We start from the raw sequence: 15,213 nt of genomic DNA, 5'->3' as shown, positions 1-15,213 counted from the left end.
GGTATCATGGACATAGGTGGTTCTGGTTCAACCGGCTCTGGTATCATAGGCATAGGTGGTTCTGGTTCAACTGGCTCTGGTATCATGGACATAGGTGGTTCTGGTTCAACTGGCTCTGGTATCATGGACATAGGTGGTTCTGGTTCAACTGGCTCTGGTATCATGGACATAGGTGGTTCTGGTTCAACTGGCTCTGGTATCATGGACATAGGTGGTTCTGGTTCAACTGGCTCTGGTATCATGGACATAGGTGGTTCTGGTTCAACTGGCTCTGGTATCATGGACATAGGTGGTTCTGGTTCAACTGGCTCTGGTATCATAGGCATAGGTGGTTCTGGTTCAACTGGCTCTGGTATCATGGACATAGGTGGTTCTGGTTCAACTGGCTCTGGTATCATAGGCATAGGTGGTTCTGGTTCAACTGGCTCTGGTATCATGGACATAGGTGGTTCTGGTTCAACTGGCTCTGGTATCATAGGCATAGGTGGTTCTGGTTCAACTGGCTCTGGTATCATGGACATAGGTGGTTCTGGTTCAACTGGCTCTGGTATCATGGACATAGGTGGTTCTGGTTCAACTGGCTCTGGTATCATGGACATAGGTGGTTCTGGTTCAACTGGCTCTGGTATCATAGGCATAGGTGGTTCTGGTTCAACTGGCTCTGGTATCATGGACATAGGTGGTTCTGGTTCAACTGGCTCTGGTATCATGGACATAGGTGGTTTTGGTTCAACTGGCTCTGGTATCATGGACATAGGTGGTTCTGGTTCAACTGGCTCTGGTATCATGGACATAGGTGGTTCTGGTTCAACTGGCTCTGGTATCATGGACATAGGTGGTTTTGGTTCAACTGGCTCTGGTATCATGGACATAGGTGGTTCTGGTTCAACTGGCTCTGGTATCATGGACATAGGTGGTTCTGGTTCAACTGGCTCTGGTATCATAGGCATAGGTGGTTCTGGTTCAACTGGCTCTGGTATCATGGACATAAGTGGTTCTGGTTCAACTGGCCCTGGTATCATGAGCATAGGTGGTTCTGTTTGAGATTGTAGCTCTAATACATTCATATCTATTGCTGTGTTTTGTTGTAGCTGTAGGCTCTTTACTTTCTTCCAGAGAATCCTCTGTGGAGCAGGCTCCATTATTACCCTGGCAAGTTTTCAATTGTCCATCCAACAGACGTCCTTTACCTGTTGATTGCTGCGAATATTGTTGAATTGTTTTGACTAAAAAAGTTTCTTCAGTATTATCTCCTGAAACTGACACATTGGGTACTTAAGGTTGACAGCCCCTGTCAACTACAGCTTCTAAGAGTTGCAGACGAAAAAAATTTTGGACATTCATGCACTCTGTGGGAAGCATGTTAAACTAGTTATAAAATGTAATATTAAGTTGAGAACCTGAAGTTGACATAGCTGTCAACCTTAGGGAAAACACAAATTCATTTTAACAATTTATGCCAACTATAGGGGTCCTGTCGACTATAGGTGCTCTTACATCTACACGGTGAACCATGAGTAATGTCATTAATTTCAACACGTCATTCTTTCAGTTGTTTAAAACAATTTTGCCCCATGCTGCTTCCTTTTCGAGAAATAAATTATTTTATATGAAACTTCTCATAACATATTTTGAGAAAGTTGTACAATTCATTCCCAATCTGCTCAGTTGATTTAACAGACGAGTGTACTATGATAATAAATGAAATGTATAGAAATTTGATCCAAACCAATGGAAGCTTTCATTCTGCTGTGACAACACTGTAAAGCTTGCAAGGATAGATGCAGCTTGCACATGCAACGAAAAAAAGGAACATAACACAATTGCTTTTAGATATGACTCGGAAAATTTAATTTCTTCCATGTAAGTTTACTCAATACTGCTTTAAAAATTTTTGTGGGAGGTAACTATTTCTAACTGGCTGAAGAAAATGCTCGTAGTACAACTAAAGGAGATTTTGTGTATCATTAATTATATTTGTATAACGTAAAGTAAACTTTTCTTATTGGCTGTGTTCACCAAATATGTAATTAAAATTAAGTCACAGAGTTTCAAAATAACATTCTGTCTACATCAGCATTACAAACACTCTTTATAGCTACTGAATATACATTATCATACTAGTGCCGTAAAATATTACCATGAATTCCATTAAAAATGCATAACCTGTATCATAAAGTTCACATTTTGGAATGATTTGCTAATGTCATGATATTTCATATATCACATGTCATAGCAAACCCCCCCCCCCCCTTTTTAAGACAATGATAAACTCCATACAGGAAAATCCCTCGTATCTCGCACCCAAATAACTGGCAATACTGAAACAATGGCACTTCTTTTGGCTAGGCAAAAAAAAAAAAAAAAAAAAAAAAAAAAAAAAAAAAAAAAAAAAAAAGTCATTCATGCAAAAGGGAAGACTTAGACGAATATGTGATGTCATTTTCGCGGATCACACATGCCACATACACGTCAAAACATAGACAGAAAACCCCATTATATCCCTCGAATAGATCACGTAGCATCAGTAAACTGTCACTTGGGCTTTGCAAACAATGCGCAGAGATATCTTTTCATTTACCACTTCAACTCGGCCGTTTCAAAGGGGTGTTGGACAAGTATAAATACGAAAGTGTGAAATTAGATAGTATACATAAACAAGCAGACATTACAGATATGTTCAAGAGGTTCAAATCATCGAGCGCTACTTCATCTTTATAGTTGCAACGTTCGCTACATTGCTCTTCATGTCACAAAGCCGCTATTTAAAATTGTCATAAGGTTAAGAAAATATCTACTATTTCTTACGCTATTATGCATTACAATAATGGTGAATGTACTTTACCGTATTCAGTACTACATATTTCGGAAAAAACATGTTTGTGCGGAACATTATATCTTTACATAACCTATAAATGTATTTTCCAATTATCCCACACTGCCTTTGTCCCACAGTTCCCAGATACGAGGAATTCTACTGTATCTTACAATAATGCGATTTTATTTATTAATATTCTTTTACAACACTATCGTACAAAAAAAGCAAATGAAACTCATTTATTATACACTTGTTTCATACTATTACTATTTCAATTTTGTTCCTTACTTCAACGTCAAATAAGCATATCGTATTTTCATTTTTCCCCTAAACGTTTTAAAATTTCGTTTTCATAACGTGAAATATGCATCATTATTCTTCACGATCTCTACAAAATAGACATATTTCTTAATCTTATCCATTTACTTTGAAAGAAGCGTGCCTTACCGCCTTTGTTCTCTCGATATTTAATTAAAATAAGGTTATAGGTTTATTTTAAATTGTTCAAGATTTTGTTTCACTTGAAAAAAACAAGTGTTCATTCTCCATTATCTAAGACAGTTTAAACACGAAAATTTTACAGTATATCATCTGTATTTTTTCTTATGACTTTAAATGCAATGTATATGGCATGATGGCATTGACTTTCAACAACTCGGGTGGAGGGCTTTTTTCAGAGCAACACAACTTAATGTGTTACTCCAAACTGATTGTAGCGCACAGCATAGCAACTTCTCATAATTCATGTATCTTAAAATGCACCTTTCTCTCGAAAACTATTCTAAATATAGCAAATTGCTATTTGACTTTTTTTGTTGCTCTTTACTCAAGGAATCACCTACCAGAATTATTTACATTGCTCACAGTTCACCATGTATATAATCTATTCTAATGAACAAGTAACTACTATGCATTATAACTCTTTCCAACCTTCAGCTGGTGACATACCTCTTAAAATCCTTCACTTCTCCTGATGTCCTCTTGAAATCCTTCACTCCTTCTGATGTCTTCAAATCCTTCACTCCTGATGTCCTCTTCAAATCCTTCACTTCTCCTGATGTCCTCTTGAAATTCTTCACTCCTTCTGATGTCTTCAAGTCCTTCACTCCCAATGTCCTCTTCAAATCCTTCGCTTCTTAACAATCTTGCTCACTGGTCTCAGGAAAAGCTGTGGTCCTCCCCTGGCCGGCAGACAGAACACCTGGAGGAGAAATTCACAACAATGTCAGCTCACTGTTACCTAAAATGTCATAGGCTATCTTACATTACAATTCCTTTTCCTATTTCCTCATTACTTGTACTATTAACTTAGTCTAAACAGACATCCCAGTTTTGCTGGGACATTTCCAGTTTTCACACTATTGTCCCAACAAAAACTTCAAAACACTTGCATTTTCCAGACTTCAGTACAGATGCAAAATACAATATTTCCTCCATTATTTCATTTCATCACTACCAGCGGCACAAGAATTCAAGATCATTATAAAACTGTCTATTTTCACAAGGCAATAAGGTATCCAAAGAATATTTCACTAAACAGCAGTGCAATGAGATGAAAATCAATTTCATACCCGTGCGACCACAAAATTTCTTATTGTTACTTCACCTAACAGGACTTCACTCAGGTGGAAACAATTGCCACAATACCAACAAACTTAATTTGTCAACCCTCCTCTCTAATCTTAAAACACTCTACCAACAGGCATAAGTAAACTTCAAAACGAGTTTCCTTTACAATTGTATGCAGGCACATGGATTTCAACTGTACCATAACACTGTTCCACATTAACTAAACATATTCAAGTCAGCAGCCAAATTCCAAAAATCTCGGCAACACTGAAAACAATATCCACGACTAGTCAGCTCTGAACTTTTCTTTTACGGTTTTAAATTAATTGTACCATTTCTAACATTTCTTAAATCCAATGTACAGCTATGACCTGTTTAAGTCACAGAAGGGAGAATACTTATTTATTAACATAACCATTAGGCATGTACAACAATCGAGAAAACGAGACTAACAGCGCCCGCAAAGCAGAAAACCTGCACGACAATGTTGTATTACGTGGCGTCCTTGACATAAAGACTGTTTGTCAGTGTTCCAAGACTCGGTACTGATGACTCTCGAAGTCAAGCAGCCTTGAATCACCACAGTTCTTTATACCTGACTGAACTTTCATCTACTTTGGCAACTGTTATATAGGTATAAACAATCAAGTAGCCTATTTGAAACATCATCTCTACCTTTCAGTGTATAATAATCTGTTCCCCAGTCTTAATTTCATTACTAGGCCCTTACTAAAAGGCTAGGAATTTTCTTTTCATGTGTTTAAGATCAAGTGTGCAATCTCAAGTAAAAATATATTAATGTCATGTTTTATGTTTCTTAGAAATGCAAATTTATTTTTTTATAATCATAGGTATAATCGCCACGCTAGCCAGAGTAACAACCGGCGAGTCTTTCATATTTATAAGTCATTGTTTGTCGCTTGTGATTGTGGTTCTTTTAGTCCCACCGCTCCAATCATATTCTACAAAAACGGTTGCCGCCAATGGCAATCCAGGATTGAATTTTGACGTGTACATATCAAGTCCACGTGGAGTAAGAACCAAGGTTGCCATTCTTAATAACAAATGTTCGTTCAGTTTAGTAAAGCACTTCAAGTGGGAGTTATTATAAGTTGGTGTTAATATTTAAGATGTGGAGGCCGTGGGAAGGCGATGATGAAGTTGAAAGTAATGTAAATGCGTGTGTTCCTTCAACTAGTACAAGTAAGACAATTACAGGTAGCAAATGTATGGGGACATTGAATAAACAGTCTCAGAAAATAATTTGTAATGTGTATGCCTACGTCAAAAGTAATAAATTGGGCAAGGGACCAATTACAGAGACCACAAAAGCTGTTGGATTAAGTAGGCAAGCCATAAGCAGAGTTGTAGAAAGAGGTCCTAAAACACCCACAAAAATGTAAAAATAAAAAACAGAAATTTGAAAAAGTTGATAACTTCACTTACAATCTGGTTCGTCAAACAGTGTATGATTTTTTTAAAAATGGACAGTCACCAACAGTTAATGAAATATTAATAGAACTTCAAAACAAGTGTGAATTCCCCTACAAAGAAACAAGACTGAGAGAATTATTGAAAAAGTTAGGATTCAGGTTCCGAATTCTTAACAAAAGACACGTAATAATGGAGTCTTCGAGAATAGTAATGTGGAGGTACAAATATTTGAACACACTTCGTTCTAAAAGATTGGCAGGCCATAAAATTATATTTTTGGACGAGACATGGTATGACACACATGATGTCCCCAAAAAAGGTTGGGATGATGGGAGTTGCTCATGTGCCTTCAATGCCCCTGTATGTCATGGGAAACGAATTATGGTTTTGCACGCAGATAGTAGTGACGGCTGGGTTCCAAATTGTTTGTTCCTTTCAGCTAGAAATATAGGTGACTCCAAAGCAGATTCACATGATAAAATTAATTCTGAAATTTTCGAGGACTGGTTTACAAACAATTAATAAAAAAATCTTCCAACAAGCCCTCCACGTATAACGCTGCTTATCATTTCAGGCTACCAAATAGATCCACAAGAAAGGATGATATTATTAGCTTCATGGTACAATACAATCTAGAAGTACCCAATCCACTCCCCACTATATCTGTATTGCTTCAACTCATAAAAGAAACTAATATCAGTAGACAGTTTGTCATTGACAAAATTGCAAGAAATTTCGGCCATGAGGTTTTGTGGTTGCCCCCATATCACTGTAATTTAAATGCTATTGAACTTATTTGGACGTGCTTAAAACATCAAGTTCCAAAACGAAATGTGACTCCATCACGTAGTGACAGTGTATGCAGAACTATATGACAATGTGTTGAACTAATAAATTCGGAATTGTGGACAAAGTGTGTTAACAGGACAAGACACTCATTCATTATAAGTGTAGGTGACAGTGACAGTGAAGGAACCAGTTCAGATGAGAGGTAGGATGTCAGGTAATTAATAACTGTAATTTACATATTTATTTAATTAATGTAGTTAGATGGCATGAAAGTATTATCATTATTATTATATAATATTAGTTATAAAGTAGTCGAGTTTCTCGTTTGTACACCCTGCAGTTTGAAAAAGACGTGACAACATCGCTTTAGAACAGTATGCAATCGACAGGTCTGTTATTGTTGTTAACCTTTTCTTTGATCTGCCAGTTGTTACTCAGGCTCGAGCGGCGAAAATAATATCATATTATAATAGAACCAGAACATTCTTATATTATCGCCACGTTTTCATGGTTAACATTCAGCAGGTCTTTGAAATTTAATTGCATTATTGTTTTCAATTTCTTACGTCGCCACTCGAATCACTCGCCTCAATTTCAATGTTGCAACCAATAAGCTGCTTCCATTATTACATGACTACTTGTCTAATCCACGTGGACTAAAACCGAGGTTGCAATGTCTTGTGATGAAGACAAACATTAAAGTATGTGATTACAAATAATTATTAAAGAGTTATTATTAGGAGTTAAGAATGTCAACATACTCGTATATGAAATAATAATAGCCATTTAACAATATAACAAACTAGTGCTCGTTCTCATCGAGGAAGTAGACGTGACAATGTGACACTTACAGTGAAACCTACAGAGCAACAATCAGTCAGCAAAATTATGTTTTAAAAGTAAACCACACATTATTGTATGATGCCAACATGTTAAACACGAGAGCGCGACGATAATAACTAAGATACTATTTCAGTTTTGTCTTTCTGTCGCATTTAAAAATTTATGTTATTTATTTCAATGATGTATGTTATTCAAAGTTACGAAATTTTTCCACACAGACCAAATGCTATTTCGAGAATGATGAGCAAGACTCAAAGCGCACAAGAATGACGAGCGAAGACTCAAAAGGCAAACGCGGCAAACACAGCAAGCGAGAACCACAGTTAGTTTTGTTCATCTCTAATCACCACACTTTCAGCATACACTTGCCAAACTTGCAAAATATCTCACAAAGTTTCACCACACTGTAAATGCACTTTTAATGAGTTAATTTTCTACGTTTTTACACAAATGAACTATTTTCCCAACAAATGAAAAAGCAATAATTTTTCAGCTGCTTCTTCTTCGCTTTCATATCTTACCTCAAAACTCATTACTTTTAACATCAATGGCATTCAAACTTTACACAGAAATTATTTCTTTTGCCTAAGCCATTATTCAAATACCAAAATGATATTTGACTTTTCGGTTACTTACAACCCAAAGATTCTGTTCTTCAAATTAATGTATTCATACCCCTTTCACCCTGTACACAGTATCTATAATCCACGAAACAATAATCCAGATCCAAGTTCTACCCAAAACTTTCTAAACATTACATTTCAACATAATAATTCATATTTACCAATTTATGCATGTTTCCTGACTGGTATTTGATCCTCAGCTTCATCCCATCTCCTGTTCCAGAGCTGCCTTCAGTCCGCAACTGCCCCAAAATACCCTGCAACAGGACACATCACTATCACATTTCCTCGTAAGTGACTTACATTTTCGGCAACCTATGCAAACTGCACAGATAATACAGAAACATAAATCCACTAAATTTAAATTCTTACGTATATTCTGCCACTGTATTATTACCACTGCTAAATCATTCTCTTTAAATATCGACATTAGTTAGTAATCCATCTTTACCAGTTTATGCACGTTTACTGGCTGGTATTTGATCCACAGTTTTCTCCCCTCTCCTGTCCCAGAGCTGCCTCGTCACCTCATCCAGAGTCTGCAACTGCCCCAAAACACCCTGGAACGAGACACATGACAATCACATTTCTTTACAAGTAGCTTACATTCTCTGCAACCTATCAAATAGCAATATACGGAAACTGCACTCATAATAGAACATGCAAATCTTCACACACCTACATCTACTACATTTATATTCTCTACTATTTTCTGTGACTGTACTATAACTATTCCTAATTACTTACTTACTTACTTACAAATGGCTTTTAAGGAACCCGAAGGTTCGTTGCCGCCCTCACATAAGCCCGCCATCGGTCCCTATTCTGTGCAAGATTAATCCAGTCTAAAGGCCTTTTTCCCTCCGGTCTCCCAACTAACACTCTATATGCATTTCTGGATTCGCATATACCTGCTACATGCCCTGCCCATCTCAAACGTCTGGATTTAATGTTCCTAATTATGTCAGGTGAAGAATACAAAGCGTGCAGTTCTGCGTTGTGTAACTTTCTCCATTCTCCTGTAACTTCATCCCGCTTAGCCCCAAATATTTTCCCAAGCACCTTATTCTCAAACACCCTTAACCTATGTTCCTCTCTCAGAGTGAGAGTCCAAGTTTCACAACCATACAGAGCAACCGGTAATATAACTGTTTTATAAATTCTAACTTTCACATTTTTTGGACAGCAGACTGGATGATAAGAGCTTCTCAACCGAATAATAACATGCCTTTCCCATATTTATTCTGCGTTTAATTTCCTCATTTATATTTGTTAATGTTGCTCCAAGATATTTGAATTTTTCCACCTCTTCGAAGGATAAATCTCCAATTTTTATATTTCCATTTCGTACAATATTCTGGTCACGAGACATAATCATATACTTTGTCTTTTCGGGATTTACTTCCAAACCGATCGCTCTACTTGCTTCAAGTAAAATTTCCGTATTTTCCCTAATCATTTGTGGATTTTCTCCTAACATATTCACGTCATCCGCATAGACAAGAAGCTGATGTAACCCGTTCAATTCCAAACCCTGCCTGTTATCCTGAACTTTCCTAATGCATTTCTAAAGCCAAGTTAAAAAGTAAAGGTGATAGTGCATCTCCCTGCTTTAGCCCGCAGTGAATTGGAAAAGCATCAGATAGAAACTGACCTATACGGACTCTGCTGTAAGTTTCACTGAGACACATTTTAATTAATCAAACTAGTTTCTTGGAAATACCAAATTCAATAAGAATATCATATAATACTTCCCTCTTAACCGAGTCACATGCCTTTTTGAAATCTATGAATAACTGATGTACTGTACCCTTATACTCCCATTTTTTCTCAATTATCTGTCCAACTATTCCTAATTACTGTGTTTAAATATTGACACTAGTTAGTAATCCATGTTTACCAGATTATGCATGTATCCTGACTAGGATTTCCTCCACAGTTACCGCTTCCCATCTCCTGCCACCATCTTCTGTGTCAGTTCATCCAGAGTCCGCATCTGCCCCAAACACCCTGGAACAGGACACATCATAACCACACGTCTTTACAAGTGGTTTACATTTTCGGCAACCTACGAAACAGCAGCACATGCACATCGTCACAAATCTAAATCCATAAATGTTTCATTCTTTTTCCCATATTTTTTCTGTAATCTACAACTACATTCTGTGACTACATCATTAGCTAGTAATCCATATTTACCAGTTTATGCATTTATCCTGACTGCAATTTGCTCCACAGTTGCCTCCCATCTCCTCTCGCAGTGCTGTTTCACTACCACCATCTCTTCTTCTGTCACTTACTCCACAGAATCTAACACCTACTCCTAAACTGCCACAAAACGCCCTGAAACAAGACACGTGGCAATCACATTTCTTTCCATGTCGTCTAAATATTCAGCAGCATATGAAACACCAAGATATGGAAACTGCATTGCTACTACTAATTCTATAATCTACAAAGCACTCATTTTTTTCATAACAAACTCCATAATCTAGAAAATGGAAAGAAAAACCTAGCAAAATTGCCCATACTCAACTTCTTCATAACAAATTCCATGATCTAGCAAAATGGAAAGAAAACCTAGCAAAACTGCTCACATTCATTTTCTTCATAACAAATTCCATGATCTAGCAAAATGGAAAGAAAACCTAGCAAAACTGCTCACACTCATTTTCTTCATAACAAATTCCATAATCTAGCAAAATGGAAAAAAAAAAAAATCTAGCAAAACTGCCCACACTCAATTTATTCATAACAAATTCCATAATCTAGCAAAGCGGAAAGGAAACCTAGCAAAACTGCCCACATTCATTTTCTTCATAACAAATTCCATAATCTAGCAAAATGGAAACAAAATCTAGCAAAACTGCCCATACTCAATTTATTCATAACAAATTTCATAATCTAGCAAAGCGGAAAGGAAACCTAGCAAAACTGCCCACACTCATTTTCTTCATAACAAATTCCATAATCTAGCAAAATGGAAAGAAAACCTAGCAAAACTGCCCACACTCATTTTCTTCACAACAAATTCAATAATCTAGCAAAATGGAAAGAAAACCTAGCAAAACTGCCCTCACTCATTTCTTTCATAACAAATTCCATAATCTAGCAAAATGGAAAGAAAACCTAGCAAAACTGCCCACACTCATTTTCTTCATAACAAATTCCATAATCTAGCAAAATGAAAAGAAAATCTAGCAAAACTGCCCACACTCAATTTATTCATAACAAATTCCATAATCTAGCAAAGCGGAAAGGAAACCTAGCAAAACTGCCCACACTCATTTTCTTCATAACAAATTCCATAATCTAGCAAAGTGGAAAGAAAACCAGTGAATGTAGAGTATACAACACCCACTGAACGAATATTTCACTTTTATCACTGCCAATGTTGCGCTATAATCATATATGCAAGGTAGGCTATAACAAAAACCTAAACTAACCAAACCTAACCTGTCAAAGAAGCAACAAGTTATAAATATGTGTAAAATTGGCCGGGGTCTCTATAGTCGGCGGGACGTAAGTAACATTGACCAGAAAACCTAGCAAAACTGCCCACACTCATTTTCTTCGTAACAAATTTCAAATATACGGTATTTACCTAAACATATTCATTTATATACATCTATTTCATTTCAATAGTTTAAAATCCTACCTTAAGTGCACAACCGTCCTGTCAAAGATCTTCAAATCTTCATACCAGTCGTCCTCCTCACGTCTCGGGAAAAGCAGACGCAGTCATCCTCCACAGGTCCGTGTACAATCTGTAAACAAATTCCAACATAATATCTCAATCTTAACTGCAATATACACTCCCTATTTTATAATTACTATTCTTACTTCCTCCTCATATTAACCCAATACTACTTACTCACTATGATAATTTTGCCAAGTATCAAATTTAAATCACAATCACACCAAAATAAAAATGATCCCAACGTTGACCACCCCCCCCTTTTTTAATGGCTATCCACCAGAAAAACCTTCTCCAACCTCTGCTGAATCATGAGTAGACCTAGGATTTTAGGTAAAAACTTTTTCTGTTCCTCACAAAATAGGTAACTTATATGAAAATAAATGGGCTCACTTCTGTACAGGGGCAGTGGCATTTCCCAAAGGTTAGAGCCCAGTTTACATGTGTGTGTCTGTGTATTAATCGAAAAAAAATTTCATATAAACATGCATCCTATTCTCAATATTTTCTAGCCCCCTATATTATATGGCCCCAAACTTGTAGTACCTAAAAATACCTACATATATGTGAGAATCTGGAAACAGTGAAAGAATACACCCGGAAGTACAGGACATTACCTTTAAATATTGGTCCATGCTAAGTTCTTAATGTCTCACAGTTAACATCAACAGTTACAAAGCTTTTAAAGCGTATTTCTTTCAAGTATTGCATCCATTCTAGTGTTTGTGAAAAGTTCCAGTATGCCGAAAATATCAGCAGCCAAGTCGTCATTAATTCCACAGTGGATACAAGAATTTCCTACTTTCTGTACAGATGGCTCAATTGCCTATTGTGGTATATGTAACAAAGAGGTTACTAAATATTTCCATTTTTCATGAATCTTCACTATCATGTTAGCAATACTTTTATAGTAAAATTACAGTGCTTCTACATTTACCAGATCTATATACAGCCACTAGTATGAAGCTCTTAGTTTGACAACTTTATCTCCTAATTTTAAGTTAAATTTATATAAAAGTAATGGGTGATGGGATGTAATTCTCGTGTAACCATTAATAGGCATTAAAGTTCTATTAAAACTGACAACATTTTCTTAATATTTTCATTGCAGGTATTTAATTAAACTAATTTTAGTCTATTCTTTCAGGTAAACTCTGAACGAAACTCACATTTAAGTCAACACGTTAAAAGGCTTAACATTAGGGAAATACACAAAGAAAATCGTGTTCCAATCACTGTTACCTAATTGACCACATTTCAAAGGAACACAAAACAAACGAATTCCATATTTACGAAAAGGCACTTGTCAGTGCCAATAATTTATTTTGTGTGCACAAGGTTGCAATTTTGAAGTAAGAGGGAAAGGGTGCAATCCATGTTCTGGAGTTTATCCAATTATAGTATAGTTTTATTGCACTATACGTCATTACGTAACTATTTTAGGTACCTACAATTATATTTTAATCACCTAAAAATCCGAGGTCTACTCACGAGTCACTTACAACGAACATGGCACACTATAGGCATACATGTCATATAATTAAATTATACGTTAGTCTGTTCCTGCTTACTCTAACATAACCGGCGAAATTACATTCATCAATACCATCGCAACTATTGCATTATAACCCATTGCTCCAGAAACATCGATACAAATTACCTATATTAGATCTATACTACACATCGTCATTCATACTCCCAACTTCATTCTTGAAAATCATTATCCTCAAGATAGTTTAAATAAATCTAATTATTTCGCAACTCTCACAGTCGTAAAAGTATTCTCACCTAGTTTCGTTCATTTCATAAGGCATACTTATATCCATTTTGTATACCAAAAACACCTAATAAAATTATACATTTCACATAAGTCAGCCATATTCGTTTTACATCTCACATCGTCGCCGGCCAGAATTGCCAACACACGTTAGCAAAAATTATTAAACGGTACAGTCAAAAGTCGTCAGATTGTTTATTATCATCAAAAAAACCGTGATTTCTTCGCTTGAAGGTGTGTAAAAAATTACTAAACCTTTATTACAGAAAAACAACTTGTTCGCAAAATACAGTTTTCAATAATTACGTTCAACGACAAAATAGCTCAATTGGCAGTACTGCTCATCTCGGACTCTCCGAGACGCCGTCTCGCAAAGAAGCCAACTTAAATTATATTTTAATCTATTTTCTCCTTTCTTCTCTCTATTTTCTTCTCTGTTCTCCATTACCCCTCTATTTTATTTGCTCCTCTATTTTCCCTCTTTCCCTTCTATTTTCCCGTATATTTTCTCCTCTACTTTATCCTCTCTATTCCCTATTTTATTCCCTCTATTATATCCTCCATCTTTCCTTTAATATTCCCTTCTATTTTCCATTCTTCTATCCCTCTGTTTTTCTCTCTCCATTTTTTCCTTTATTTTTCTCTCTACTTCAAAATATTTTCTCCTATAGGAACTTTCCCCTCTATTTTCCCTGTATTCTCTATTCTCCCTCCATTTCCTCCACTATATTCCTCCCTATTTTCGCCACCACATTCTTCTCTACTTTTCCTCTATCACCTCCATTTCTTCCTTTATTATCCCTTCTACTTCCTCTCTATTATCCTTCTATTTTTCCCTCTATTTCCTCCTCCATTATCTCCTCTACTTTTTCTCTATTAACCCTCTATTTTGTCCTCTATTAACCTGTACTCTCAATTTTCTCTCCATTATCCATCTATTTTCTCCTTTTTCTCTACTTTCTCTCTACTCTATGTACTATTCTCCCCTCTATTTGCTCCTCTATTAGCCGTCTATTTTCTTGTGTATTGTCCCTTCTATTTTCTCCCGTATTATCCCCTCTATTATCCATATATTTGTTTCATATATCTTCTCTATTATACCCTGTATGTTCTTCTATATTTTCCACTCTATTTTTCTCCTCAATTTTGCCCACTTTGCCCTTTACTTTACCTCTATTTTCTCTTCTGTGTCCTCTCTAATTTCCCTACATTTTTCCTTTATTCTACCTCCATTTCCAACCTTCTTACGTCTCTATTTTCCTTATATTTCCTCCTCTATTATTCACTCTAGAAAGAGATAACAGAGGAGACAATAGAGAAGATAATAGAAGAGAAAATTCAAGGAAAATAGAGGGAAACTATACAGGACAAAATAGAGGCAAAATGGAGGGAGATTAGAAGAGAAAATAGAGGGATAATAGAAGCCAAAATACAGGAAAAAGAAAACAAATACAGCAGAAATTAGATGCGAAAATATACGAATAACAGAGGGCAAAATAGACCCAAAAAAGAGACAACATAGAAAGACATGTAAGGAAAAAATTGCGGGAATAAGTGGAGAAAATAGAACGATAATAGAGGTAATAGAGGAAAAAATACACGGAAATATAGAGGAGAAAATTCAAGGAAAATAAAGGAGAAAATATAGGAATTAGTAAGGAAA

The 15,213-nt window shown here is 36.1% G+C and overlaps 1 long non-coding RNA gene across 1 annotated transcript; it reads right to left on the bottom strand.

Moving 5' to 3' along the window:
* Nucleotides 1-2,439: 2,439 nt before the first annotated feature.
* Nucleotides 2,440-13,666, bottom strand: LOC138712578 (uncharacterized). The gene is made up of 7 exons (XR_011335746.1): nucleotides 13,562-13,666; nucleotides 11,735-11,843; nucleotides 10,276-10,419; nucleotides 9,977-10,086; nucleotides 8,528-8,636; nucleotides 8,238-8,333; nucleotides 2,440-4,019 (listed from the first exon to the last, which is right to left on the bottom strand). It is a non-coding gene; the product is annotated as an uncharacterized lncRNA (long non-coding RNA).
* Nucleotides 13,667-15,213: the final 1,547 nt, after the last annotated feature.

This window comes from Periplaneta americana, chromosome 13, assembly GCF_040183065.1.
Source record: "Periplaneta americana isolate PAMFEO1 chromosome 13, P.americana_PAMFEO1_priV1, whole genome shotgun sequence".
In the NCBI taxonomy this organism is placed as follows: domain Eukaryota; kingdom Metazoa; phylum Arthropoda; class Insecta; order Blattodea; family Blattidae; genus Periplaneta; species Periplaneta americana.
The sequence above is the reverse complement of the archived record's forward strand: the minus strand, read 5'-3'. Positions and strand labels throughout refer to the sequence as shown.